Genomic DNA, 26,617 nt, shown 5'->3' with positions numbered 1-26,617 from the left:
ATCCTGTATTATATATTTAACAATTTACATTTCTCATTTACTTACTATGTTTGAGGTATGTTTGAGTGCATAATTTGCTTTACATCATTTAATTTTCACAGCAGCTCTCTGCGGTCGGCAGCTGATTGATTTTCTTAATACCAGGAATCAGGGATGCTATCCTTTTCCACCTGCTGACCTATATGCTTCATCAGTGGATTTTTTTGCCTTCTGGCCAATGGGGGGACCCAAGCAGGAGAATGGAAAATGGTAGGAGAGTGAGGTCAAGGCATTAGTTGCCCTGGAACCCTCCCTGTGGACTCCCTCCCTGTGAGCTGGGAGGGAGCTGGCTTTGTTCCTCTATCAAAGGAGATAGCTCTTCCTGAGGTTGACCTCTCCACCAGACCTTCTCTTTCCAAGTTCTGGTCAGTGCTCCTTCCCCTTCTCCCTTTACGTTGTGCGATGATAACGGCTCCAGAGTATTGAATGTCCCTTATGGTTTCCCTACATACTACCCAAAGTTTTATAAATAGTCCCTTTATTAAACCTTCCTCAAATTATTCTAATTTCAGTGGGGCATCTGTGTCCTGCTCAAATCTTACCAATACAGAAGAGGAGAAACCAGGCAACTTTTTTGAAACTGCGTGTGTACACTGGGCACACACTTTATTTGGGGTGGCTTGGGTGGATACTGGTAGAGTTGATTGGGGAGCTAAAGACACTCGGGTCATTTTTGCCATTAACATTAGCAGGATCTATTTTTATCAGTGTCAATGGATATTCAGAACTTCTGTTTCACCATGGACATAATCTGTGTTCACCTTCTTTCACTTGCACAATATTCATGTGGCTCCGACACTAGATTTTGCACTCCTTTAGGGTAGGGATTCTTCTATTCATCTCTGTGCCCTCAACACAAGTACACCACAGTGCTTAGTAGGCACTCAGTACAGTTATTATTTAATCATCTGTCTGCCTACCCCCAAGCATAAGGATGACCTGAAGTAAGTACACAGGTACAGCTGCAAAGCATGTTTTGCTTCTTGATGTGAACTTCCATAAAAAACCAAACTGATCTATGTGTTATATCTGTAAATATTACAGAAATGGACATGCCAGATTTCTCTTCTTTAGCATCTGCTATAAGGGAAAAACTAGGCAGATGCCTGGAAGGCATGGGCAATTGCAACTTTTCAGTAAGATATACTGATCTGGTTTTAATTTGAAATAATAAAGAACATTTTTTTTCTTCTCTTTGGACTGTTTTGCCTGTTAAAATTGGTTCCAAAATGTTCTCAATTACTGGATATTGATATTTCTCACTTTGAAAGCTTGGTTGCAGATACCCTGGTAATCATTTTTTACCTTTTAATTAATGATAAGCACTGGAGAACTCAGTACTAGAGCAGTCGTAGCTTCCGTTTTTAAGGGGCATAAACACAATGTGGTAGCGAAATGAATATTATAAATGAATATTAGAATTATCAGAATTCTTTAAATGAAAGCTTTCATCACTAATGTTTCAGTACATTTAAATAAAAGAAGGATAAAAGCTTGGTAGTGCTTGGTCAATTCAGTGGCTGTGTTTTAAAGTCTAATTTGTAAAAGAATAAGAATTCAGTTATCTTTTAAATTAGGATAAATTTCTTAATCTTACCAAGGAATAACAGTGTGGCATGCCCCTTTAGATAGATGGCTTTTCTTTTCCAGATTGCAAATGGCTCTAAGTGTGCTGAATTTACCGACAAACGGTATGGGTCTCAATGGAGAGACACTTTCTGTAGACTGATGTGGATTCCTCTTGGGAGAATTTATATACAATAAATTATTTATATAAAAACCTAAGGTTCTTCTCCTGTGCTTTAGTTTTAATTTTATATCACTGCCAAGTGCCACAAGTAATCAGAATAGGTCTGCATTTGCTAGGAGCGAACTACAACAAAACCCCTTTCAGCAGCATTCTTAATTGCACCAGACCTTGAGAAAGGGATTACAACAGAGATGGGCTAGGGTCAAGAAAGTGTTGAATTGCAACCCAGGAACTGGCATAGAGTTTGCTAAGCCACTGAAGGGATTCCAGCCAAGCAACTATAAGAAGGCGTATGGAGGAGGAAATTGGGCCGGGAGTAGGAGAGGTTAATGGAGGTGGGCATCTGAGATGGGTTTACAATCCACTTTCCGATGATAGATGCAGATGCCGGCACATAGCAGAGGAAGAAATACCTAGAATTTTATTACGATTTCTTACCCTGAGCAATCAATGGGCCTAATTTTAAAAAAAGAAACAAACTTTAATTTTTGTCATAGAAGTAGTGAGTGGAATGGTGGTCACTAGAGGCTGGGGGATAGGGAGAGGGAATGGGGAGATGTTCATCAAAGGGTACAAAGTGGCTGGGTGCAGTGGCTCATGCCTGTAATCACAGCACTTTGGGAGGCCGAGGTGAGAGGATCGCTTGAGCACAGGAATTTGAAACCTGCTAGGGCAGCATAGTGAGAACCTGTCTCTACAAAAAGTAAAAGATTGGCCTGGCGTGTTGGCACATGCCTGTAGTCCCAGCTACTTGGGAGGCTGAGGTGGGAGAACTGCTTGAACCCAGAAGATCGGGCTGCAGTGAACTGTGCATGTGCCACTGCACTCCAGCTTGTGTGACAGAGCAAGACCTTGTCTCAAAAATAGAAACAAAAACCAGGGTTCAAAGTTTCAGTTAGAGAGGAGGAATAAGTTTTTGAGATCTATTGCACAGTATTGTGACTATAGTAAATAAAAACATATCACATATTTTAAAATTGCTGAGTATAAATTTCAAATGTCTCACGGCAAAAAAATTATAAGTGAGATGATAGATATGTTAATTACCTTGATTTAATCATTCAACATTGTATGCATATATCAAAACATCACATTGCACCCCCTAAATATATGCAATTATTTGTCAATTAAAGGAAACTTTAAAATTTGAAATAACGGTAGATACACAGAAACTAACAAAGAAATGTGGAGGGAGGGCCTGTGTACCCTTTATTCAGCTTTCCCCAATGTTAATATCTTGCCTAACTAGGGGACAATAGAAAAACCAAGAAATTGGCATTAGTACAATGCATATCCATAGAGCTTATTCAGATTGACCAGTTATGCACGTACTCATTTGTGTGTGTGTGTATGTGTGCATGTGTAGCTCTACGCAATTTTATCATAAGCGTAGCTTCATGAAACCACAACCACTATCAAGATACTTCATTGTCCCATCATCAGAGACTCCCTCATGCTATCCCTTTAGAGTCAACACCTATTCCCCACCCCATTCTGAACAACTAGCCACCACTACTCTATTCTCGATCTCTATAATTATATTTCATGAATGCTATATTAAAGTAGTCATATAGTATGTATCTTCTTGAGATTGGCTTTAATTTCTACTTAGCATAACTTCCTTGATGTTCATCCAGGTGTGTGTCAATAGTTCGTTCCTTTGTATTCCTAAGTAATGTTCCGTGTTATGATATATCACAGTTTGTTTTACCATTATCCATTGAAGGATGTTTGGATAATTTTCATTTCTTGGCTATTACAAATAAAGCCGCTACGAACATTCATGTTTAAATTTCTGTGTGAAAATGAGTTTTCATTTCTCTGTGACAAGTGCCTGAGAGTGCCACTTCTGGGTAATATAGCAGGTTTATTTTTAGTTTTAAAAGGAACAGCCGAACTATTTTCTAGAATAGCTGTACCGTTTTACATTCCCATCAGCAATGTCTGAGTGATCTAGTGTCTCTGCATCCTCACCAGCATTTGATGTTATCACTGCTTTTTTTATTTTAGCCATTCTGATAGATATGTAACAATATTTTTGTGGTTTTAAATTGCATTTCTCTTATGGCTAATGATGTCGAACATCTTTTTGTGTGCTTGCTACCTGTATATGCTCTTTGGTGAGCTGTCTCTCTTCATGTTTTCTGCCCAATTTCTAACTGTTTATTTTTTTTTTTATTTTCTGTTGAGTTTTGAGAATTCATTCTATACTGTAGATAGTAATTCTTTGTTAGATATATGGTGGGGATGGCCTAGGGCCTCATTGCCCATCGCTGCCCTAGTGGTAGAGTAGGAGCTGGGGCTGGGGCTTCCCCACTGGGTCTCTACTGGACTTCCCCTAAATGACCAGAGGGAGCAGGCTCTCCCTGTTGCTGTTTTGGGGTTACAGCCCTCTCTGGAACCCAGCATAGGGTATATTGGAAATAAAAAGGAAACCCAGGGAACTCACCAGGTTGTTGTCCCTCAAGTACTGAGGTGCCCAGTCAGTTTCCATCTCCTTATTTTCCCAGGTTTTAGAGTTCTTTATCACTTCCTGTTGAATAATTTCTGGGGTATTTAGAGGGAAAGAGTAGAGAAAAATGAGTTCACTCCACCTTTTTGCAGAACAAGCCAGTAGATCTGATATCTAAGAAGCCATTTAGTATCAAACAGCAACAGGACTGATTTTCCTGGAGATGTTATCTGATGGACAGAAGAGTATTATAAGCTTTGACCTTTTAATGTCTTAACATTGTGTCTCAAATAGCCCTTGTGTTATGATGGTTGTCTAAGATTAAAAGCTTAAAGGTGACTGTCCTTAAAGCTAGAGCTTAAACCTGTTTTACCTAGTCTGGAACAGAAGTATTGCATGGACTCTGTAATGCACTGTCCAGGTCCTCCTTTAGGAGCTAAGGGCTTATCACCCCACTTGCTGTGGTGCTGCCCATAGACAGCCCTCTCCCAAAGGCATACTTCTTTCATGAGGTGGCCTGCTTCCAGTGACTGATCACTGCAGGGTAAAAAGGCCTCTGCCTTTTCCCCCTCACTCAGGACATTCCATGTTACGATCTGAATGTTTGTGTACCCCCATCATTTCTTTTTTTTTTTATTTTTTAAATTTATTTATTATTATTATTATACTTTAAGTTCTAGGGTACATGTGCATAACGTGCAGGTTTGTTACATATGTATACTTGTGCCATGTTGGTGTGCTGCACCCATCAACTCGTCAGCACCCATCAACTTGTCATTTACATCAGGTATAACTCCCAATGCAATCCCTCCCCACTCCCCCCTCCCCATGATAGGCCCCGGTGTGTGATGTTCCCCTTCCCGAGTCCAGGTGATCTCATTGTTCAGTTCCCACCTATGAGTGAGAACATGTGGTGTTTGGTTTTCTGTTCTTGTGATAGTTTGCTAAGAATGATGGTTTCCAGCTGCATCCATGTCCCTATGTTGAAATCCTAACCCTCAAGGTGGGGCCTTTGGGAGGTGATTAAGTTGTGATGGTTCCAGCCTCATGGATGGGATTAGGGCCCATACAAAAGAGGCCCCAGGGAGCTTGCTAGTCCCTCCACAGTGTGGAGGACAGAGAGAAGCCATCATCTGTGAACCAGAAGTGGGCCCTCACCAGATATCAAATCTGATGGTACCTTGATCGTGGATTTCCCAGTCTCCAGAACTATCATAAATAAATTTCTGTTGTTTGTGATATTTTTTACAACTGCCAGAATGGGCTAAGACACCCTTTCTTCATTACTCCCCACAAACTACCATTTCGATGACTTCTCCTTCAGCTCACCTGCTTCCTCCTCTCTTTCCATTTCCTTCTCCAGGTGTTGATCCCCAAAGAATTCCTTTTAAACCTTTCTTCAAGCTAAATGCATGAGGAATCTGTTTCCCAGGAACTTAACCTACCTCAAAAGTGCTTTGCAGATGTTCTATCTTTTTCTAAATAGAATTGTTCATTTTAAGGAGATCACATACTTCCTATTCCAGAATAAGAGTGTCTTTTTAAAAAATGTAATGATGACCATACTAGATAGTAATCCTATTTGCTTTCACAATCTTCACTTTGGATAATAAAAAGCTGGGATGTTGTGGATTTCTCTACAGTGTTTGAAATCTATAACCTGAGAACTGTAGCTTGGAATCCTGTTAGATTTCCTGCAACTGTTTGTTTTTATGAAGAGCCATCACCAAACACAGCCGGTTTTGTAGATTATTGTTTCAGAAAGTTTACTCAAGTCTGCAGTGATATCTTCTGCAGCTGCTCTTAATATTACGACCCTGCATGCTAAGTGTATGGTCCTTAGCATTGTATTCTCCATGTGGCTCTCTAGTCTGAGTTTATTTGCTTAATCAGGAGGTTCGGAACAAAAACATGGCTGTGGCAGTGTCCTTACTTATCTATAAGCTTTTTGCTTGGCTGCCAGCTGATTGCAATGTATAAACAGTAGTTTGCACATTACCCAGTCATATACATGTCCTGCCAAGAGCTGGTTACTCTTTCACGTATCTCCTTATTTATTTCCCACAGTGCCTTTAAATTACTATGTGGAGCTCTCCTGTGCACTTAAAGTCGCTCGTCTGCCCTCTGCTTGTTCATATAGACTTTTCACTACCTGAGTTATGGTGAACCATGAAAAAAACTTAAATAAGTCTACCTCCTCTTTTTAAAAAAGGTTGCTATGAAGGTGTTATATATTTGACTGTGTGCAGTAAATATGTACCTAAAGACACCAATAAATTAAATTTTTGTAAGCCTAATACAATGTAAATGTATTAAAAGAGCTCACTATTCCTATGGAGAGTTTGTTCTTAAAGGTAAATGATAAACCTTTTATTCATGTTTAAATCAAACTTTTAACTCTATTAGGGTCTTTCTGGAAAAAATGTATGTGACGATGAGCCAGATGAATTCTCATATTTCTTTCTGAACGGCCATATGGTTCAAATGAGCTCAATTAGGTGTAGGGAGGGGATTAATAAAAGTAGACTTTGATAAAATTAAGGACATTTGTTTCTCATAGAAGTTACTTGATGATGACAATCTCTAAGAAAATAATGTAATGTTGACAAACATTTAATGAGAAAGTGCATCCTCAAAAGCTTTAACCCTACTAGTTTATTAGAAGTCCAAATGAGTATCTATTACAAATATTTACTTAAAATATTTCCTTGATATTACAACATGTAATACCCTTTAAAAAGCGTTGCTCTTGAATAACAAGCAAACAAACGCAAACTCAAAAAACCTGCTACTGTCTATCCAGGGTATATCCTTGGAAAATGAGGGCTCATCTTACTGGTTATTTCTTTCTCCAGAGTATATCCTTGGAAAATGAGGGCTCATCTTACTGGTTATTATTTCATCATGTGATGTCAGTTGTTAATAGTGTCTTCATAGGTGTTAAAATTATGGGAACTATCTTGAAAGTTGACTTTTAAAAAATGTCATCATTTGGTGATGGGGCAGATCCCCTGGTCCTTTTCAGCCTCAGTTTCTTCATCTGCAAAATGGCTAAAGTGATATTTATCTCAGAGGTCACGTGAGATTTAATTCAGTTGAGAGTACTTTGTGATCTTTATAGTTATAATCAGATATAGGCTGTTATTTCTGATTTTCTAGATATTTCTTCTGAAGACATAATTACAAGAATATTATTCCTTGGCCTAATGCTTTCCAGGTTTGGACACCCCTCCATGGATTTCTTTTTGGAGATTTGCAGTTGCAGTGCCAGTGCCAGAGAAGGTGTGTTTTGTTTTGCTTTACTTTTTTTTTTAAAGAGAAAACTGAGGCTCCAAGGTGTTATACAATTCACGAATTCATGCTAGGTCATATATTTAATAAGCAGCAGACCAAATAATCAGGCTTTCTGACTGCTAGTTACTTCTTGCAGGGTCAGAAATGTAAATACTGTAATATGAGGACAAAGCAGGTAATGGAGATGAGTGAGTATAAAACTATAGGGAGTGGTGGGAACATTGGCAAACTAGAGCCAGTTTTGATCCAGAGATGACCAGGAATCATGCACCATCCACACCCCCGCAACACTCCCACCCCACAGCTTCAGTCAATTGTTGTCAAGTAGTCTTTCTGGTCCAGTGTGCTAAGATCTTCTAATTTTTTTTAAAGGGAAGTCAGAAATTTAGATCTTTATGTAAAATTGACACCTACTAAAACAGAAGAAAACAAAGAGACAAACAAACACAAACCAGGTAGTACCAGTGCTTTCCCTTTCTCTGTTGCAGCCTGTGGCTGTGAGGTGCACCTTCTCCCTGGTTTTGGATCCATTGGATGCTGTATGAAGGAGAGGGTAAGGCGTCCAAGGGCAGGGATTCTGCCACATGTATTGTTGCATCCCCAAAGTCTAGCCAGGTGCCTAAAATTAGATACTGCACTAGGAAATGCCTTTGAATAAAGAATAAAGAATAGCAACAACAGACCAAAGAGTTTCCACACAAACTTTGGGAACCTGAGTCAGCACACAGGCCTGCAATGTGGAGTTAGCTTTACTCGACAATGCTGAGAAGCACATTAGAAATATTCAGCCAGTTAATAATTTCTCTTATTGTTTTTTCAAATGGAAATTTAGGAGTGGCAAAATGAGGGTGAAATTTTAATTCATTTCTTGAATTACTAAACACTATTGATCACACTAAATACAGCATATGCCAAACATATTTTTGTTAAGTTTTCTTCAATGATTTCTATCAGAATGCTCGAAACTTTCGGGCATAGTGGTGTGTGAAAATGATTATTCAAAGCATTCTCTCTTCAAATGCACCCATACGTAAGCAGGGATTCAAAGGATCTCCTTATTATAAAGGAAAAAGAATTGCCATGTGACCCTTTGGTTAATATTGGTTATATGTATGTGAGTATGTGGTCATGGATTCAAACGCATAATTCTAAAATGTTTAGAAATGCTGCATCTACTGTATTATGGACATTAACATTTTTCATGACCAAAGCTTGCCACATTATTTTTCTTTAAACAATAAAATAGAAGCAATAGTATTTAGGTTGAGCCCTCACAGCAACAACAAAATGCCACAATTAAGAACAAAATCATAATCTGTATACTATTTGAGGCTGGTTTGACAAGATAGAGTTATAGATTGATGTAATATTTTGTTCCACCTTTAGAACATTTCATCACCCCATTTTAATTAAGATTAAGAGTTAGAGGAGCACATATCTGGAACCGTGTCTTGCACCACGTTTTGCATCCGGGCTTTGGATAACCCGTTGAAAGCAAAACAAGACAATCTGCCTCCCACCATCTCGTCACACTCTGACTTCAAGTTCAGCTTCACAGTTAAATAACTTGCCAACTTCGAATTAGCAATAAACAGCAACTCAAGACCTGTAGGGCTTATAAGCAAGTGAGAAGTGGTGCTTGGAATGATTACATTCCTAAGCCCACAATTATCACAGTTCAGAACTAATTTTTATGCCTTAAATAAAACCAAAAGAATCTACACAAAGCACTTCGTTTTCTGGGAAGGTTAAATTAAAATTAAAGTGTTCACAGGAAAGTCATCCTCTTTAAAATGCATTTGCTAAGAACCTCTTACTTGAGGAAAGAGTAGCTACTGTAATTTTAATTTTTCAGGTGTAAATCCTTTTACTCCTTACAATAGATATAGAGAAGCCACTAGTATTTATTTTTTTAAGTGTGATATTTTAAAAATCCTTTTTTCCAGACAGTTCTTCCTGGCTTACAGATTGTATACATTTACACAATATGATAATTTATTAACTAAAATGGGTAGCAACTGAGAGTGCTTGAAATGGAAACAGACAATTTCAGAGAGACCTAAAGCAGGCAATGGATAATAGCCGGAGTAGCACCTTGGATTATGTCACGCGTCTTCTGTAAAAAGTGCTAGTGCTTTTGCAGCTCTCTGAAACATTCTGCATCACATCCAGGTCAGGGTGGGGAGAGGGAAAGACCACTGGGACACCTGTAGTCGTAGCAACTGTGTTCCTGCGGCATGAAGAGCTGGGAGGAGGAAGAGGTAAATCTCCCTCCCAGCCGTGGCAGCTCAGCTGTTTGGGGGCTTGTGGGAATTTCTTCTGAGATCCCTGTTAACTTTCATATGGTAAAAATCTAACAAGTTATCTTGTTGACCTTTGAGGCAGCAGAGGTGTTACACTTTTCAATCTCTCTCTCTCTCTCTCTCTCTCTCTCCCCCCCTCCTCTCCTCTCTCTCTTTCTCCCTCTCCCTCTCTCTCTCTCTCCCTCTCCCCCTCTCTCTCTCTCTGATGGAGTCTCGCTCTGTCACCCAGGCTGGAGTGCAGTGGCGCGATCTCTGCTCACTGCAAGCTCCGCCTCCCGGGTTCACTCCACTCTCCTGCCTCAGCCTCCCGAGTAGCTGGGACTACAGGCACCTGCCACCACGCCTGGCTAATTTTTTCTTTTTTTTCATTAGAGACGGGGTTTTCACCGTGTTCACCAGGATGGTTTCAATCTCCTGACCTCGTGATTCGCCCGCCTCAGCGTCCCAAAGTGCTGGGATTACAGGTGTGAGCCACCGCGCCCAGCCGGTATTAAACTATTTTCCCGTGAGTTCTCTCTGGAATAATGAGTGCTTTTTAAATTAAACTAATTTTTAAAAAATTTCTAAGCATTTAAAAAGCTGGATTTCTAGATTCTCTTAGAAAATTGGAAAACCTGGCAACACTGTACCACTATTATTCCTCCATGGGAGCGACTGGCTGGAGCTCAGCTGCAGCTGTGACGTTTCCATGAAGTGTGAGCGCCAGCGCCCTTTCCGGTTGTAGTGTTTTCTCACCTGTCTGGCTTGCTTGCTAGGGCACTTGCATCTATCCATTTTTTTTTTTATTGATTTCCAGGCTCAGATTCCCATTGCCCAATAGACATTTTGGTCTCAATGTCCCTTCCGCTCCTGGTTCAACATCTCCAGTGCCAAGATCTTTATTCCCAACCATGCCCAATGTTGCTTTAAGTACTTGATCTGCATGATCTTATTTAATTCTCTAAAAGGTGAGTATGCTTATTTTCCATTTTGCAAATGTAGAAACTGAGGTTAGAGGCAGAATTTGAATTTGAAATGGCTTGATTTCAAAGTCCATATTCGGTCTCATTTCCGTCTCAGGAGGGTGAATGCATGTTTTTCTTCCTTGTTTTCATTCTTTTTGTAATGTGCTTAGGAAAATCAAGTATAACTAAACATGTAATACACTTGGTGACTTTATTGCTTCCTCTTCCCCCACATTCTCCATCCTTTAAGACATGTATAACTGTTAGGATTGTTAATTCTCCATTTCCACAAGGAGAGAATCTTAGCTCTCATAGCAATTCAGAATAGTCTGGATCATTGCCATCCAAATGAAATACATGTGAGCCACATATATAACTTAAAAAAATGTTTAATAAGCACATTAAAAAGTTCAATGAAAGAGGTAAAATAAATTTAAATAGCATATTTTATTTAACCTAATATCTTTAAAATATCATTTCAGCATGTACAGCAAGTAATTAATATTTGAACATTATTGAAGAGTCATATTTTATATTCTTCTTTTGGTAGTAAGTCTCTGAAATCTTGCGTATATTTTATACTCACAGCACATCTCAATTCAGAGTAGTCACATTTCAGGTGCTCAATAGACACGTGGCTCATGGCTGCTGTCATTGACAGCCCAGGTGTATATCATTAGCCTTACATACAAAGGAAGAGTAAGATAGAGGGATCAGGTTCCTGTTATGGCCAAGGCATAACTCAGAATTTCTAGGCCCTCGTTCAGACCTCCTCCTACAAACCAATGTTATGAGCCTTGAGATGTGCAAAAAACAGTTTTGGAATGAATTATTTATTCTTTTTTTATGGATGCAGCTGCTGATGTTTGGTAAGCCAAAGAATTGGTATAATTTTAGTATGTCTTTCCTGCTTTTAGTGCAGTTCTAGAGTTTTAACGGAGAGAGTTAGGATATGATTTCATAGGAATATGTTTTATCTCCCTGGGTGGTGTGTATTGCCTTGCAAGCCTGAGGTGAGATCATAAGTCTAAATCAGTTCCTTTCTAGAAGTTACTTTTTGCCTACCATCAGGGACAGTGAGTAAACACACAGAAAGAAAGAGGGTATAACATTGTTGGGAATATGAGAACTTCACTGAAGAAGCAACTGAAGAACAGTGCAGTAAAGTGTGCAATAAAGGTGCTCAAGCCATTTCAGGCAGTGCCAAGATGGACAGCCTGAATCCGGAATGAAAGCTTGTTCTATGTGCTAGTAACTGTGATTTGTAATACCCAGAGATGAAGACTAAAGGCAATCAATTATGTATGTCCTGTTATTACTTTGTGAAAACTGGTCCTGAATTGCTTTATCATTTGATAGTGTTTTTCCAGGAAAATAAGGTTTCCTTTGCTGCCATTTTTCACTGAGATAGATGCAGAAAGACTCTGAACCATTTTAGTGAGCACGTATTTCTAGCTAGTTCACCAACTTGAATTTCAGGTTGTGATGATATGGTCATAAAAATCTGTCCTGGGCACATTTTCGACTGATCTTAGCTTAAAGCATTTTCTAATGCCATGCGATGGGACTTAATGACTTTGCATTGTGGGTTGGAAAATGAATCCATTCGGATCCTGTTCTTATGCTGGAAGCCCTCTGGGTTTCCTTTATTGAAATGCCAGAAAATGCTTCCTAAATACATGGTCCACACTTCAGTTGTTCCACGGCCTCCTGTTATTATTTTTGTTCTTTACAGAGCACACAGGTACTTGAGGTATATTTCTCATATAGAAAAGAAGTGATCCTTCCCCCTTGAGCTTTCATTTAATGCAGACAAATTCAGCACAATTGAAAGGTAAGACATTAATCAGGCACTGGCAATCACCAGAGAGGGTTTTGGGAAGTTGGTCATGGCCCCAGTTTAACACACTTCCCCATTGTCCTGTTGCTAAGCTGAGCTTTTTCATCACCTGCCCTGTGGTTCTTTGCCATTGCTGTGACTGACAGTATGGGCAGAGCTGTTTAACACAGAAACAGGAAGTAGCTTTGGAAATTAACTGGTTCCTCAGTGGTCCTGAGGTCATAGTTTTCCTGAAGAGAGCAGTTACTATCTGTTTGTTTATGTAGCTGACTTTCTGATCCCCTGAAATATTTTTTTTTAAATTAAGGTATAACACATACATCAGTAGAAGTGTATAAAGTATGCTAATTTAAGTATATGGTTTAATGATATTTTTACATATGTATATCCACATGTAACTGCCATCTAGATCAAGTTATAGTGCACTTTTCAGCACCCTGGCAGGCTCCCTTGTGCTCCTTCCAAATGTTTTCCAAATACATTCCCTTATAATGTTACCACTGCTTTGACATCACCAACACCAGTTAGTTTCACCTGTTCTTGAACTTCATCTAAATGGAATTACACAGCATAAAGTCTCTCCTGTCTAGCTTTCCTCAATCAACATATTCGTGAGGTGCATCCATCATATCAAGATTCATATTCTTGTTGGTGAGCATCTGAATTATTTCCAGTTTTTCCAAAATTCTGTTTTGGTCTAGATTCTACCTAATGTCTTCAGGACATTAAAGAGAAGACATTTGTCCAAGGGCCTGGAGCACAGAGATGCTCTGTGCTGATGGAAACCTCCATCCTGTCTCCCATAAGTCTGTATTCTCGCCTGAATGATCAGGGTGGTTGCTGAGTGCTTCGCCTTATGCTTCTCTTTCTTCTTCCTAATTTTAATAATAATAATAACAACAATAACAGCTATTATTATATGTATCAAGTGCCAGACACTAACACTACTATATTATGTGTTATATCTCATTTAATTTTCACCAAGACTCTGGAAAGAATTATTATTATAGTTTTTACATGAAGACTTTAGTAAGTTTAATGGAGTCTCTAAGATCACATAGCATATTGATGGCAGAGCAAGGATTCAAACCTAGGTTTTCTGACTAGCACTATGTTCTTAATCACTACCCATACTGACAAAGACAGGGCCTTAGGATCTGTTAGGGAAATGCCATCTTTGAGTGGAACACAATTCTGTCCATTTTCTTCCCCCATGACTCCCAGACAGCTGTAATTTTTAAAATGTCAGTTAGAATCTATCATTTCCAAGCTTTGAACCTTTGGTGGCTGTCCTTGTCATTAATATAAAATCCTAAGTCCTCATTAGGCCTGCAAGGCCCCACCTGATTTGCTCCTGACCCCACTCCCTGACCTCATCCCCCATCCACTGGGCCCTCCTCAATGCCCTGGGGTCATTGAACTCCATCTGTTCTTGAACAAGCCAGGCTTGCCCCGGCACTGGGCCTTTGCATATACCATTCCTTCTGTCAGGAATGCTCCTCTCCAGATCTTTTCATGGCTGATTCCTTCTTGTCATTCAACTCATTGCTTAAATGTCACCTTCCTAGAGAGTCCCTCTCTGACCACCCCCCCACCCCCATCCCCATGAGGAAGGACCTGTCTCTCTATCACGTTGCCTTACTTTATTTTGTTCCAAACACTTACTACTACCAAACTTATTTTGTTCATTTGGAATGTTATTGTCTGTTTTCCATCATTGTCATATTCGCTCTAGAAAAGTACCTAGCACTTAGTAGGTACTCAAACAGCTATTGCCTGAATAAACAAAGGAATGGAAAAATGTACGTTTTCAAAGGTCTCTGTAACTGTATAAGACATTTACTTATATATTTTATGAAGGAAGAACATTTTATTTTAAAAATGTGACTTTACATGCTATGGGAGGTCCAGTTTTCATATAATAAAATGAAGATGGGAGGGGAGTTGGGCACATTATTAATTTTATTTGTGGAAGATGCTCGCAATCGCGGGAATTGACTTCTGGCAATGAAGCAATTTCCCAAATGTCAGAACTAATCGTATGATCTTGGAAAGTGGTTCTTTTCTTGTGGTCATTGTTTATTGTTTGTTTATTGCTCATTATAAAATACTAGAATGGGGACACTGTTTCCTGTCCAGCCCTGGAGCATAGCATGTGACACAAATCATAACAATTAACATGAATTTTTATATTGGAGTTTAAAAATAAAAAATGTCACAAGGAAAGCATATATAGATGCTCTTTAATCATTGCCACCCCTTTCTAACATGACAAGCCCAGGAATCATTAATGATCCTTTGTTCTGCTCAGTGTGTGGGGTTAACATGGATATCTTTAGTAACAAGCTGCTCCTTATCTTATCATAAATAACAAGCTGCCACTTTGGCATTTGGAGGCTGCATACCAATTTCTGTAATATCACATTCGCCACTCTCTTAGCGTTGTTGGATTTGGTAGGAAGTTTTTAATTTAAATATCTTTGGTCCTAGGATGTAGATTTAAATTTCAGTCCCCAAGCAAACTTTGTCAAAGGGACTTTCAACCCATTGCTTCTAGAATCTTGCATGCCAGGCACCCTTGGGTGTACATAAGGGTTGTGGGTGTGATGGGCGGGGCTGGTACTTCTGCGCCCTGTGGAGGAAAGAAAAGCAGTGTTAGGAGAAATGTAACAGTGCAGTTGAGGCTAGGAGTGGTAAAGGATTGTGTTTCTCTGCTAGCCTAGGCATGATTTCTTATTACCCCACATCAAATTGCATCCCTTGCCTCTGATTCAAGCCTGCACATTCATCTCTTCCTCCCACCTCAGGCTTTTATTGATGCTTCCACCTCCAGGCAGTGCACAAATGCAAACTTCTGTTTACCATCTCTGAGTAATGATATTAATTCCACTGCCCAGGGATAATGCATTGCTTATTAAACACTGTAGCAATAACCATTAGGTGGTAATTCAAAGGGAAACAAAAAAGAGTCAAAAGCACCCCTAACCCCTTTAGCAAAAAAATGATCAGAATTTAGCAGAAGTAGAGTTTTCCTGGTTAACAGTGGGGAGGGATTAACAGCTTCACTGCTGACTTGCTGTGTGATCCTCAAAGATTTACTAACCTTTCTAACTTCAGTTGACAATGTCGATAAGCAGAATAATAATTGTGCCTACCTCCTAGAGTTGCTGTGAAGGTTAAATGAAAGATATACATAGAACCCTAAGCAGAGTGTTTCATATGTAGCAAGAGCTTATTTAAAGTTTCCATAATATGATATCTTAAAAGACTTTAGGAGGCTGAAGTGGGAGGATCACTTGAGGCCAGGAGTTCAGGACCAGACGGAGCAACAAAGCAAGGCCCCGTCTCTCAAAAAAAAAAAAAAAAGAGCCAGGTGTGGTAGTACACACCTGTGGTCTCAGATACTTGAGAGGCTGAGACAGGAGAGTCACTTGATCCCAGGAAGCTGAGGCTGCAGTGAACTGTGATCACTCCTATTGCACTTCAGCAAGACTCTGCCTAAAAAATAAATACATAAATAAATAATGTCTTAGAAGAACTGTGTTGTCATCCTCATGGGGGTATGCTGTCTATACACTTTGCAACAAACCTAGGAAAGATACCTTAAAATACGAATGCTTCCTTCCAACACTATGGGTGTATCCATAAACCAAAGACTTCAATAGAAAAGGCTTCCTGTCTCTACTCAGTTACCATATTATCTTATTATTACTTCTTTTTTTTTTTTTTTAACAAAGCTATGCCCATTTGAAAAAAAAAAAAGGCTTTTAACCAGTATTGTTTAGAATCATGGTTATATTCTACACAATGCATTGAATTTAAGGTTCTCAAGGCTGTCTTCCGTATACTCAGTTTCATAAAGAGCAGCCTCCTCTCAGGTTGTTTAGAACTAGGAGACTTGAGATGTAAAATGCTGAGAGATTCAGCTCAAACAAATATATCACCTTTTCCCCTTTACCTTGTCAAGGCTGAACAGTCTTGAACAGGCCTCCAGGTTCCCAGCCCATCCCCTGCTACTCTCCCTTTATGTATCATGCCGATCAAATGCTAGAAGATTCTTTCCCCTTCTGTGCTGCTCATCAGCTCTCATTTGCCCTTACAATCTCAGCTGGAATATCCTCTCCTCTGGACAGTCTCTTGGTTCCCCAGATATGCTCCATACTTGGTTCTGTGTTCACATTGCTCTGGGAATTCCTTCATTTTATTTTGTCCTGTGATTATGTCCTAATAATTCATAATTATTAAATATCCATCCTGTCCACTAGATTGTTGGCTCCATCATGTAGGGATTCATTTGTTCATCACAGTATTGCACAGTCCTTGGCATATTAGGTACCCTATCAGACAAATGGGGCAAGTGCTAAAACTTATTCTTTATAATAATTTATTTGTATGTGGCATATAACTAAATGGTTAAAATATTAGATTACATTTTTTCTCTTATGTTGTAACAATTTTCATCTGCTATATTTAGTTTGCCTTTGTACCACTGAAATGATCATGTACTGCTTTTGTATGTTACGATTTAATAGCATCTCAACCAACAAACTTTTGATTTTTAAAGCAGGAACTGTTTAATATACTGGTTTGATAGTACAAGCTGGCATTCCATCTCTCTCTAAGAAGCCTTCAATCTTCAAAGCACATCATACAATTTCATAAATTAATCCTGAGAATAAGTGTCATAGTAAAGATATTGATTTGAGAATCTGGATGGAAAAGAAGGCAGAGCCTAATATTTGAATTCTGAGTTGCAATCAGATATAGTAAATCACCAAGAACAAAGAACAGATACCTCAACGCCTAGAATCAGGAGGATAGAAGAGAACTTTATGGACTCAATTTCTATCCCCCTTGTCTCTTCGAAGAATCATACCTCCTAGAAAGACTTTGGTCCTTGTCTGATTGTTCCTAAGCTAAACTGGGGACTTACTGATTTGGCTCTATAAAATGATTTTAGCTTTATGCTTTTGTTTAGGATTTTGCGGTATCTCTGAGATGCCTACTATATCATGTTTAAGTTCTGCCTGCTTTTCAAGGCAATTTGACATTAGACCCCACTTCAACTTGACTGACTTACTTCCTACTGCTCACATATGGTCTCATCTCTCTAACATTTTACTGAAAATGTAATGTGAGGTACAAGTGACATAGTTTCATCCTGGCAACAAGATGATGAATAAGACCCATCCCTTCCCTCAAGGAGCCTATGGTCTACTGAATGAACCAGGCAATGTAGACAGTGTATGTATGCTATATGTAAAGCACTATGGAAGACATTTTTAAAATGGACAAGACAAGAATGAATAAGAATTAATGAGTAAGTGCCCATAGAGAACCCAGAACGTTGCCAAGCACATATCAATGGGGGAATAACTGTCAGCTGCTATTCCTATGATGCTGGTGAGATTTCTGACTTGAGTGCTTGAATGTGTGGTGAAGCTATCTCTGACATCGAGAACCCATGAGATAGAACTCAGGATGGGCTGGCCAGCTACACAAATTTGGTTTGAGAAAAATGAGAAATAACTGGGGGACATCAAAATGACAATAGTTGTCAGCAATAGAGAAATTTGAAATTTGGGAGCATAATTAGGTAGAAAGTTTTACTGTTGGCAGTAAGGAATCCAGATAATCCTATTAACCAATACCTTTCCACTTTGAGGTTTTATCTTCACAGTTTTCTTTTCTATCAGCATTTCCGACTGTTTACCTATTCCCCCAGTTTAACTGAAAGATGTATTTACCAGTATTCAGAAATTTGAATGTAAATAGAATTAAAGCAATTTGTAAAAAGGCCAAGATCTATTCCAGCCTCTGCAACCTCTCAATCTAGTGGAAGGCAGACAGACTAAACAATAATTAAAATACAAGGCTGGCTTTAATAGTGATAGTAATTCATTGGTTTTCAAAGTGTGGACTCTGGACTATCAGGATCAACATCACTTGGTATGGTAGACTGAATAATAGCCCCTCAAAGTTGTCCACATCCTAATCCTCAGGCAAAAGGACTCAGGCATAAATTACCTCTTATGGAAAAAGGGACTTTGCAGATATGATCAAGTTAAGGATGTTGAGATGGAGAGATTATGCTAGATTATCTCAGTAGGCCTAATATAACCACAAGGGTCCTTATAGGAGGAAGACAGGAGGTAAGTGTTAGTAGTAGGAGTTGTGAGGACAGCAGTAAGGTGTTGGAGTGATGCAAGAGAAGGGCCATGAGCCAAGAAATGCAGGCATCCTCTAGAAGCTGAGTGAACCAAAAAAATGAATTCTACACTGGAGCCTCCAGAAGGAACAGCCCTGCCAACACCTTGACCTGTTTTGGACGTCTGACCACCAGAACTGTAAGAAGATAAATTTGTTTTGTTTTAAGCCATTAAGTTTGTGGTAATTTGTTACAGCAACAAGAGGAAACTAACACACCTGGGAATTTATTTGAAATGCAAAATCTCAGGCCATAATTTATATTTATTCAATCAGAACCTCTGAGGGTGGAACCAATCTATGGTTTAGCAAACCTTCCAGGTAATTATTATGCTCACTGTATTTTGAGGGCTGCTGTTAGAATTCAGAGAAGGAATTGTACCTGTCTGTACATGAGATAGACTATAATGTTCTGCTGTAGGTCACATGCCTGTTTTTTCAACCAATCACTGTATGTTTGTCACAGAGCTTCTCCTGTGGCCACAGGCAATGGGGCATTATGATTGACCACAAAACCCATGAAATTTCAGGTAGTATCTCAAAGGAAAGAAAATAATATTACCTGAAGGAGGATGGGATAGCTTGCTGGGGAGACAAAATAAAGGCTGACCACTGTAAGTATATTACTTTAGTGGTCAGATAGGGAAGGAAAGACATTCCAGCATGAGGGAAGAGTTTGTACAAGGGCCCAGAAGTAGAAAAATGCAGAATGTATTCAAACACAGAACACATTCAAAAATGGCAAAAATGATTATAGTAACAGTATGGCATCAAGAAGGTGTGGGAGGAGGTGACAAGTAGTGGGAAGTAAGCTTGGAGGTCCTTCAATGCCATACTCATGAGCTTGAATTATGTTCTGTAGTGATGCGGGCACATACAGTAGTAGTTTCTGAGCAGAGAGTAACATGAGGAATGTGGGCCTTAGAAGGCAAACTCCAGATTCTCACCATTGCCTGAATATCAGGCCCCCTTAGTACCAATCTCTGCCATCCTGTATGCATACTGAATGTTGATTCTGCATGACTCTAGGGATTCTCTATACATACATTTTTATCATTATGTGTTTGAATGATGATGTTTCCCCTTTGGAAAACTTTGGCTTTCAAACTGTTAGATCACCCACAGTAAGAAATACATGTATACACACACACACACACACAGACACCTTCATGAAACTATACCCTTTATTATTATTTGAGATATATTCTACTATATTCAATTCTATTGTAGTTTCAAAAAAATTCTCGTTACAATTTCCTAAGTTGATGTCATGACCCACTACTGGGTTCTGTCCTTTAGTTTGGAACTTACTACTCTAAAGGAAAGGGGCAGTGTTTTATTCACTTCTGCATCTATCAGTTCTTAGCACAGTTCTCTGCCTGTGTTAGATCAGCACTAAGGCTTAAATGTCAGATCCATGAAGTTTTAGCCAGAGCTACAAACATTCTTGATACCATATGATAGCACGTTTCACTTGCCAAGTATTGGATGACAGATTTTTAAGACACATATACAAAGCTTTGAACATTTGGTGGGTAGGGGTGGAATGATGGGTCAGTAGAAATGATGATGCATCTTCTCTGTCACTAATGTGAAAGCTTAAGAAGAACATTAGCAGATCAATTCCTTATAATACCACAATGAAACATTTTCCTCTGATCAGAACTGCTTTAAATGAAATAAGCTTTGCTCTGTAAATTAGGCATGTATCATTTGGGATGTGAAATCCACAAAACTGTCATCAAATACAGAACAATGAGAGCTATTATGCTAGGATGTACATAGAATTTCGGTTCCGGAAAAGCTATCATTTGAATGGCATTCTCTTTTCCTGCAATATCAAGGAGATCCACAGACACTGATTTCTGGGTTATGGAGCTGGGTTAGATGGAAGATGCTCTGGAAGGACTTCCCTTTGGTGGATTTTTCACTTTCTGAAATTGATCATTTTCATTAGCTTTACACTGTTTTTGTCTTTATCATTCCAGGTGTGAATTATAATTTTTTTTTATCTTACACTGTCCTCATTTGCATTACTATTGTGATGTAATGGCTGATCACAGCTCTGTATGAAGAAGTGTTGGGCTCAGCCAAAGTACAAAGTACAAAGATGTCTGCCATGAGTGCAAGCTTCAGGAGTGGTGAGCCTGTATGTCCCGTGCTTGCCATCCTCAAACAATACACCTTCCTTTGCATCAGTATGAGACTCAGTTTAGGCCCTCCTCCAGATCTGTATGCTTGCCTGGTTTGTGCTGCTCTCATGGTTACAGAGCCACGTCACTAATGCTGCTGACACCATTGCTGCCAAGGGCCAAAGGCTGTTACAGTGACTGCTCCCATTCTCTCAAGTCAGCCTGTCATCTCTCGCCAGGGCTCCCATGTTGCCATTGAGGCCTGTGATGCACTAGATGGCTCAGCTCCTATGTATGTGCAACCTGGAATTCATCTCCTTCTTACCCTGACTTACTGTCCAAAGGAGCTGTCATTCACATAGCCTGTCTCAGAAGATGGGTCCTGGAGATCTGACAATCAGTTGTGCTGAGTAACAGTGGCAGCCAGCTTGTTCTCCATCCCTCCATTTCCTTCTTCTCTCCCTCTTCCTTCCCTGGATGGCACATTCCAATAAATTAGGATTATATAAGATTTTGCCTCAGGCTGTGCTTTCTGAGGACTCTGGGCTAAGCCAACATCTTAGTAAGTGTGTGCACTACACACACACACACACACACACACACGAGAAGGTAAATCAGATTGAGCCAAAAGGAGCCATCAGAGGTTACTTAGTTAAGTATCTGTCCAAGGAGGCAAGGAGTCCTTGAAAAGAAGCTTATATGTACTTTCAGGGGAATGGGGGAGGCTGAGTCAATCACAGTATTTTTTATCCAACCCAGCCTCAGAGAGCTGGTCTGAGCTCCACAGAAGGAGGACTCTTTAAGTAAAAGCCAAATGGAAACAGACCATGAGATGAGAGATTAGTAAGATTCATCCACTTCCTTGCTATTAACAATTTAAATAGTGATGGAACTTCATGGAGGATCCCTGAGTCAAAATGATGTTCTAGTACTGGAATTCAATGGTAATACTTATAAAGATTAAAGTCTCATGGAAGAGAAAGACAATAAGCAGTGAATAGCTGAAGAAAGAAAATAATGGCAGTTTATCACAGCATACAAGTGATAGGAAGGAAATGAAGAGTTGCAATAGAGAATAACAGAGTGAGGTGGGGAGAGTCCCCATTGAGATCTGTTAGTAAGGGAAGGCCTTTCTGTGGAGGTGATACAAAAGGGGAGGAGGGAGAGCATTCGGAGCAGGAAGGACAGCAAATGGAAGGCCCTGAGGTGGAAAAGATATGTTCAAAGAAATGAAAGCAGACCAGGCTGATTATATTTATGAAGCATTTACTATTGACTGGCACTATTCCTAGCACCATGCATGTTATATCTCACTTTATTTCTAATAATCCAGTGAGATATGTAACTTCCCATGTGTAGAAACTGAAGTGCAGGGAAGCTAAGAAGCTGGCCCAAAGCTCCACAGTTCACATTGTAAGCAGAAAACCTGGAATTGTGACCCAGGGTTCTCATGGGAAGCAGTGGACTTTGAGTTTATAACCTTCACTGGACAGTCTCCTGCAGAGCAAGGCTGAGGCCAAGTCCTGGAAGGCCTCGTAGGCCAGGGCCAAGAGCTTTGACTTTATTCTGAGTGTAGCAGGGAAAGCACTGAAGGATTTTAAGTCCAGGAAGACATGATCTATTTAGTGTTTTTACAAGATCCCTCTTGCTGCTTTGTGCAGAATGAACTGGAAGGGCAAGACTGGAAGCAGGACATTAGGAGGCTCTAGTGGAGGCCCAGGTAAGAGGTGATGGTCATGAATAAGCAACCAACAGTGTGTCTGCTGGCCAAGGTGGGAGAATCACTTGAGTCCAGGAGTTTGAGACCAGCCTGGGCAACATGGCAAGACCCCATCTCAAAAAAAAAATAGCCAGACATGATGGTGCACACCTGTAGTCCCAGCTACTCAGGAGACTGAGAAAGGAGGATTACTGGAGCCCAGGAGTTTGAGGCTACAGTGCGCTATGATCATACCACTGTATTCCAGTCTTGGCGACAGAGCAATACCCTGTCTCAAAAAAGGAAAGAAGTGGCTGGGAGTGCTGGCTCAGGCCTGTAATCCTAGCACTTTGGGAGGCCAAGGTGGGCGGACTGCCTGAGCTCAGGAGTTCAAGACCAGCCTGGGCAACATGGTGAAACCCCTTCTCTACTAAAATACAAACCAAAAAAAAAGAAAAAAAAATTAACCAGGTGTGGTGGCGTGCACCTGTAGTCCCAGAACTCGGGAGGCTGAGGCAGGAGAATTGCTTGCCTGGGAGGCAGAGGTTGCAGTGAACCGAGATTGTGCCACTGCACTCCAGCCTGGGTGACAGAGGAAGACTCTGTCTCAAAAAAAAAAAAAAAAAAAAAAAAAAAAAAAAGAAAGGAAGGAAGGGGAGAAGAAGAAAAGGCCTGGTCAGAGGTGTTGCCTTGGGACCTTAGCAAACTTTCACTTTTATTCAACCCAGGCAATAGAGGGTGACAGCGTTGGACAGAAGGGTATTATCCGCATTTCTGCATGAAGCATCCCAGCATGGCTTTCACACCAGAAGTACTGAGGCAGCCAGGGCTGCTGCTGCCTGCAGAGCCCTTGGCTATGGCCCCTGGGGAAAGGAAACACCCTTCTCCAGGAGGACACTAGAGACAGGGTCCATGGCTAGGCATTGTCCTCGAGAGGGAGGCCCTCGGTGGAGAGGAAGAGCAGGGTACCATGGGAGATTGTGTGAGTGAGAGCACACAGGGAATTGCTAAAGTGGGGTGCTGCGAGGTGTTAACATGACCTCATTTGTACCTAAACAGGTATTTGTAGTATGCTTAAATTTATGTCCATTTTTGACTATTGGCAACTGCTCAGAAAGGTTGAAATTCAGAAATAAAAGGAATCATGAAGTCAGGAAAAGTGCTAGGCTGCCAGGTGGCTAGAGTTTATATTGAGGCACATACATTTAGATTTTTCCCATTTTCCTTTGTCATGCTGACTTCATCTAGAGAAAGAAAAGCATCCAGTGTAAATGTCCCCATTCCCCCATCTTTTCCTGAGATGGACTCAATAAAGGGTGGGAGGGGTCTGAGACCTACCGGGCATACATTTCTGGGACTGATGTCTGGGAGTTATGAGTAGGCAGAGAGGCGATTTTCATTTTCTGTGATAACTTCCCACAGTAAGCAGGTGGGAGGGTGAGGTGATTGATGAGCTAAATTAGATGGAAAGTGGCTCAAATCAGATTCTAGGTGATTGCTCCTGCCTCTCGACTCGCTACACTTATTTTCCATTCCACTCATTTAGCAAATGATCATGGTCTGTCTTGTGACATTCCTTATATTGTTGCTTCATTCTTTAACATTTTTGTGGGTTTTTTTTCCCCTCTTCTTTCTTCAGCTATGTCAGTTACTCCTTAGAGGCAGAAAAGATGTTTTGTTTGTTATTTTTTTTATCCTTCTTTTGCTTTATACAGAGTAAATGCACAATGATTCCCTGTTGTTTGACTGATAGTTGCTGTTGGAGACGGAATGTTTTCTAAAGAATGTTGCTGAATTTATCTTGTCTTAGATACGTGGAAAGTAGGGATAAGGAAGAGGCTCAGTGCATTTCAGTTTAAAATATGCAGCCTTTGAGTAGATGAATTTGAGATAACTCTGTTCTGGTCAGCATAGCTCAGCCACAGAAATAGTTTAGTTTTTCATAGCAGTGAAACTTCCTTTCTCTAAACAGCAGATGAGGTTGAATCACATGAAATTGCCAGTATTTGAGCAACAACATGGCAATATCATGTGGCTCAATCTAATAAGACAGATGAGCTGACAATAATTTATTCCTCTGACTAAGTCTGAGATGGAAATGAGCTAATGGGAAGCAGGCCCCTCTTCTGCTGTCACAGCTTGGGGGAGAGAGACCAGTGAAATGCAGATCCTGGGACAGAGGAGGTGATGGCAGGGGTGGGAATCCCTGAATGAGCAATGATTCTTGTCATGAGTTGGCACTTCTGTGGCTGGCACATCCTTCCTGCTCTGATGCTGCCCCGAGACCCTTTAGTGTCACCTAAACAGAAGGATGACGGGCCCAGCAGGGTCAGGCGTGATCCATAGGAGTTATAACACCCATTCACTGCCAGCCTGGTCTGCCCTGGAGAACTGCCAGAGAAGGCAGGACATGGCAGCTAATGTCACTACTTCCCAATTTTCTTCTATTTCCCTCTTTGTCTCTACCACACCCAATAAAGTATCTCCTCCTCCTTTTTCCCTCTTTATTAAACGCTGAGTTTTGAGTGCTTGGTTCAGTCTGCTGATGTGGGAAGGTTAGAGAAGGCTGGCATTAGCTGTTTTTCCTTTAATTCCTCTGGTTAACACTGAAGTATTATCTAGATTCCTTTAGAGAAACTCAGATTCGCCAGCTGGATCACATGGGAATGCAGGGACACTTTTGCCTGATTTACTGCGGGAGCAAAGGGAGCCTGACTTCAGGTTGGAGGAAAGAGACTGAGAAGAGGGGAGCTTGAGAATAAGGGAAATCTGTTGTTGGAAACAGGAGCCAGAGAAGTCCAGAAGAGCAAGTCTAAGAACTGAATTAATTGAGAGCAAGAAAATCATCAGATGTATTTTCATCATTTGATACAGCAAGAAATATTTTCAAAACCCAGTCTGTTCTGGATTTTGTCGTTACCGAAAGCAAGATCAGAGAATGACTTTCTGGAGTCAGAAAAGTATTTGAAATGGGAAGACATGCTTCGCTTAATGTGGTTACAACTCTACACAACCCATAGCTGTAGATAGAAGAAGGAGACAAAGTCACAGTATTAAGAAAAATAAATATGTATTTAAGCATTGTCACACCCTACCTTCCTTTTTATTACCTGTAGATAGGCTCTTTAGTCATTCACTCCATAATGAATGTGAACCTGCCTGATGGTACACATGATCTCATTTGTTCCTTGTAGCAGCCCTGAGAGTTAAAAAATGGCATGCCCAGTTTATAGATGGAGAAAATGAATTTCAGAGGGATTCAAAAAACTCACCTGTGACCACACAGATTGCATATCAATTGCAAAGTTGGAATTCCAACCCAAGTTTGTTAGAGTCTAGAACCAGTGCTTTTTAGAGTATGTCATGCTTTATTTTTCTTCACTGCAGGCCCCTGTAAAAAGGAGAAGGAGTCAAGTGAAATCCCTGTAAAGAAAAAGGTCCAGGATAGGCCACTGCCCCAGGCTCAAAGACTAACCCTGAGGCTTGGGTTTCCCTAAGAGCAGAAGTACAGAGTCTGAGGCTCCACCCCATCGTGAGAAATGGCATTTTAACAAGATCACCAACTGAAGCAGAATTTGAGGCCCCACTCTAGAATCAGAATCCACATTTTAACAAGACTCCCAAGAGATTTGTAGCCACGTTCTGGAAGCCCTACCCTAACCACCACAAAGCTGCTTCTGTCTACTTCCTTCATCTTGGGTTCTTTAAGGTTCTTGAGGACCTGGCTCAAGGAGAGCACATGGTTGATGATTGCCCAGGTGTTAACTGACAAGACAACCATAAACAACAGGAGTCAGGCTTATTTTTTCTCTTTTCCTTTGATGCTCCCTCTTCTCTTTCCACTGTTTTTCACTTGCCTGTATGCCAATGAAATGAGAAAAAAATGAAAGAGCGAGCATAAAATTAAGGACTAGGAATTTCTGGCAAGGGTTTTTTGTGCCAGCATCATGCCTCCTT

At 40.3% G+C, this 26,617-nt stretch overlaps 1 protein-coding gene and 1 long non-coding RNA gene across 33 annotated transcripts in view; one reads left to right on the top strand and one right to left on the bottom strand.

Moving 5' to 3' along the window:
- The window catches only part of LOC105483059 (fragile histidine triad diadenosine triphosphatase), a 1,492,666-nt gene that overhangs the window by 239,240 nt on the left and 1,226,809 nt on the right, over positions 1 to 26,617 (top strand). For 3 of the 31 annotated variants that reach the window (XM_071092005.1, XM_071092009.1, XM_071092014.1), the window contains 3 exons: positions 7,459 to 7,523; positions 8,024 to 8,088; positions 10,211 to 10,343. The exons of 26 other annotated variants lie outside the window; for them this stretch is intronic. The gene's annotated coding sequence lies outside the window, so the exon portion shown is untranslated. The remainder of the gene's footprint in view (positions 1 to 7,458; positions 7,524 to 8,023; positions 8,089 to 10,210; positions 10,344 to 26,617) is intronic. 2 more of the 31 variants (XM_071092006.1, XM_071092010.1) reach the window with 2 other exon arrangements.
- On the bottom strand, positions 15,124 to 26,222 carry LOC139361990 (uncharacterized). 2 transcript variants are annotated; one of them, XR_011620129.1, is made up of 4 exons: positions 26,136 to 26,222; positions 25,933 to 26,051; positions 16,012 to 16,120; positions 15,124 to 15,254 (listed from the first exon to the last, which is right to left on the bottom strand). It is a non-coding gene; the product is annotated as an uncharacterized lncRNA (long non-coding RNA). The 2 variants fall into 2 exon arrangements; XR_011620130.1 differs by lacking the exons at positions 15,124 to 15,254; positions 16,012 to 16,120 and adding an exon at positions 21,301 to 21,434.

This window comes from Macaca nemestrina, chromosome 2 (genome assembly GCF_043159975.1).
Source record: "Macaca nemestrina isolate mMacNem1 chromosome 2, mMacNem.hap1, whole genome shotgun sequence".
Taxonomy (NCBI): domain Eukaryota; kingdom Metazoa; phylum Chordata; class Mammalia; order Primates; family Cercopithecidae; genus Macaca; species Macaca nemestrina.
The sequence above is the reverse complement of the archived record's forward strand: the minus strand, read 5'-3'. Positions and strand labels throughout refer to the sequence as shown.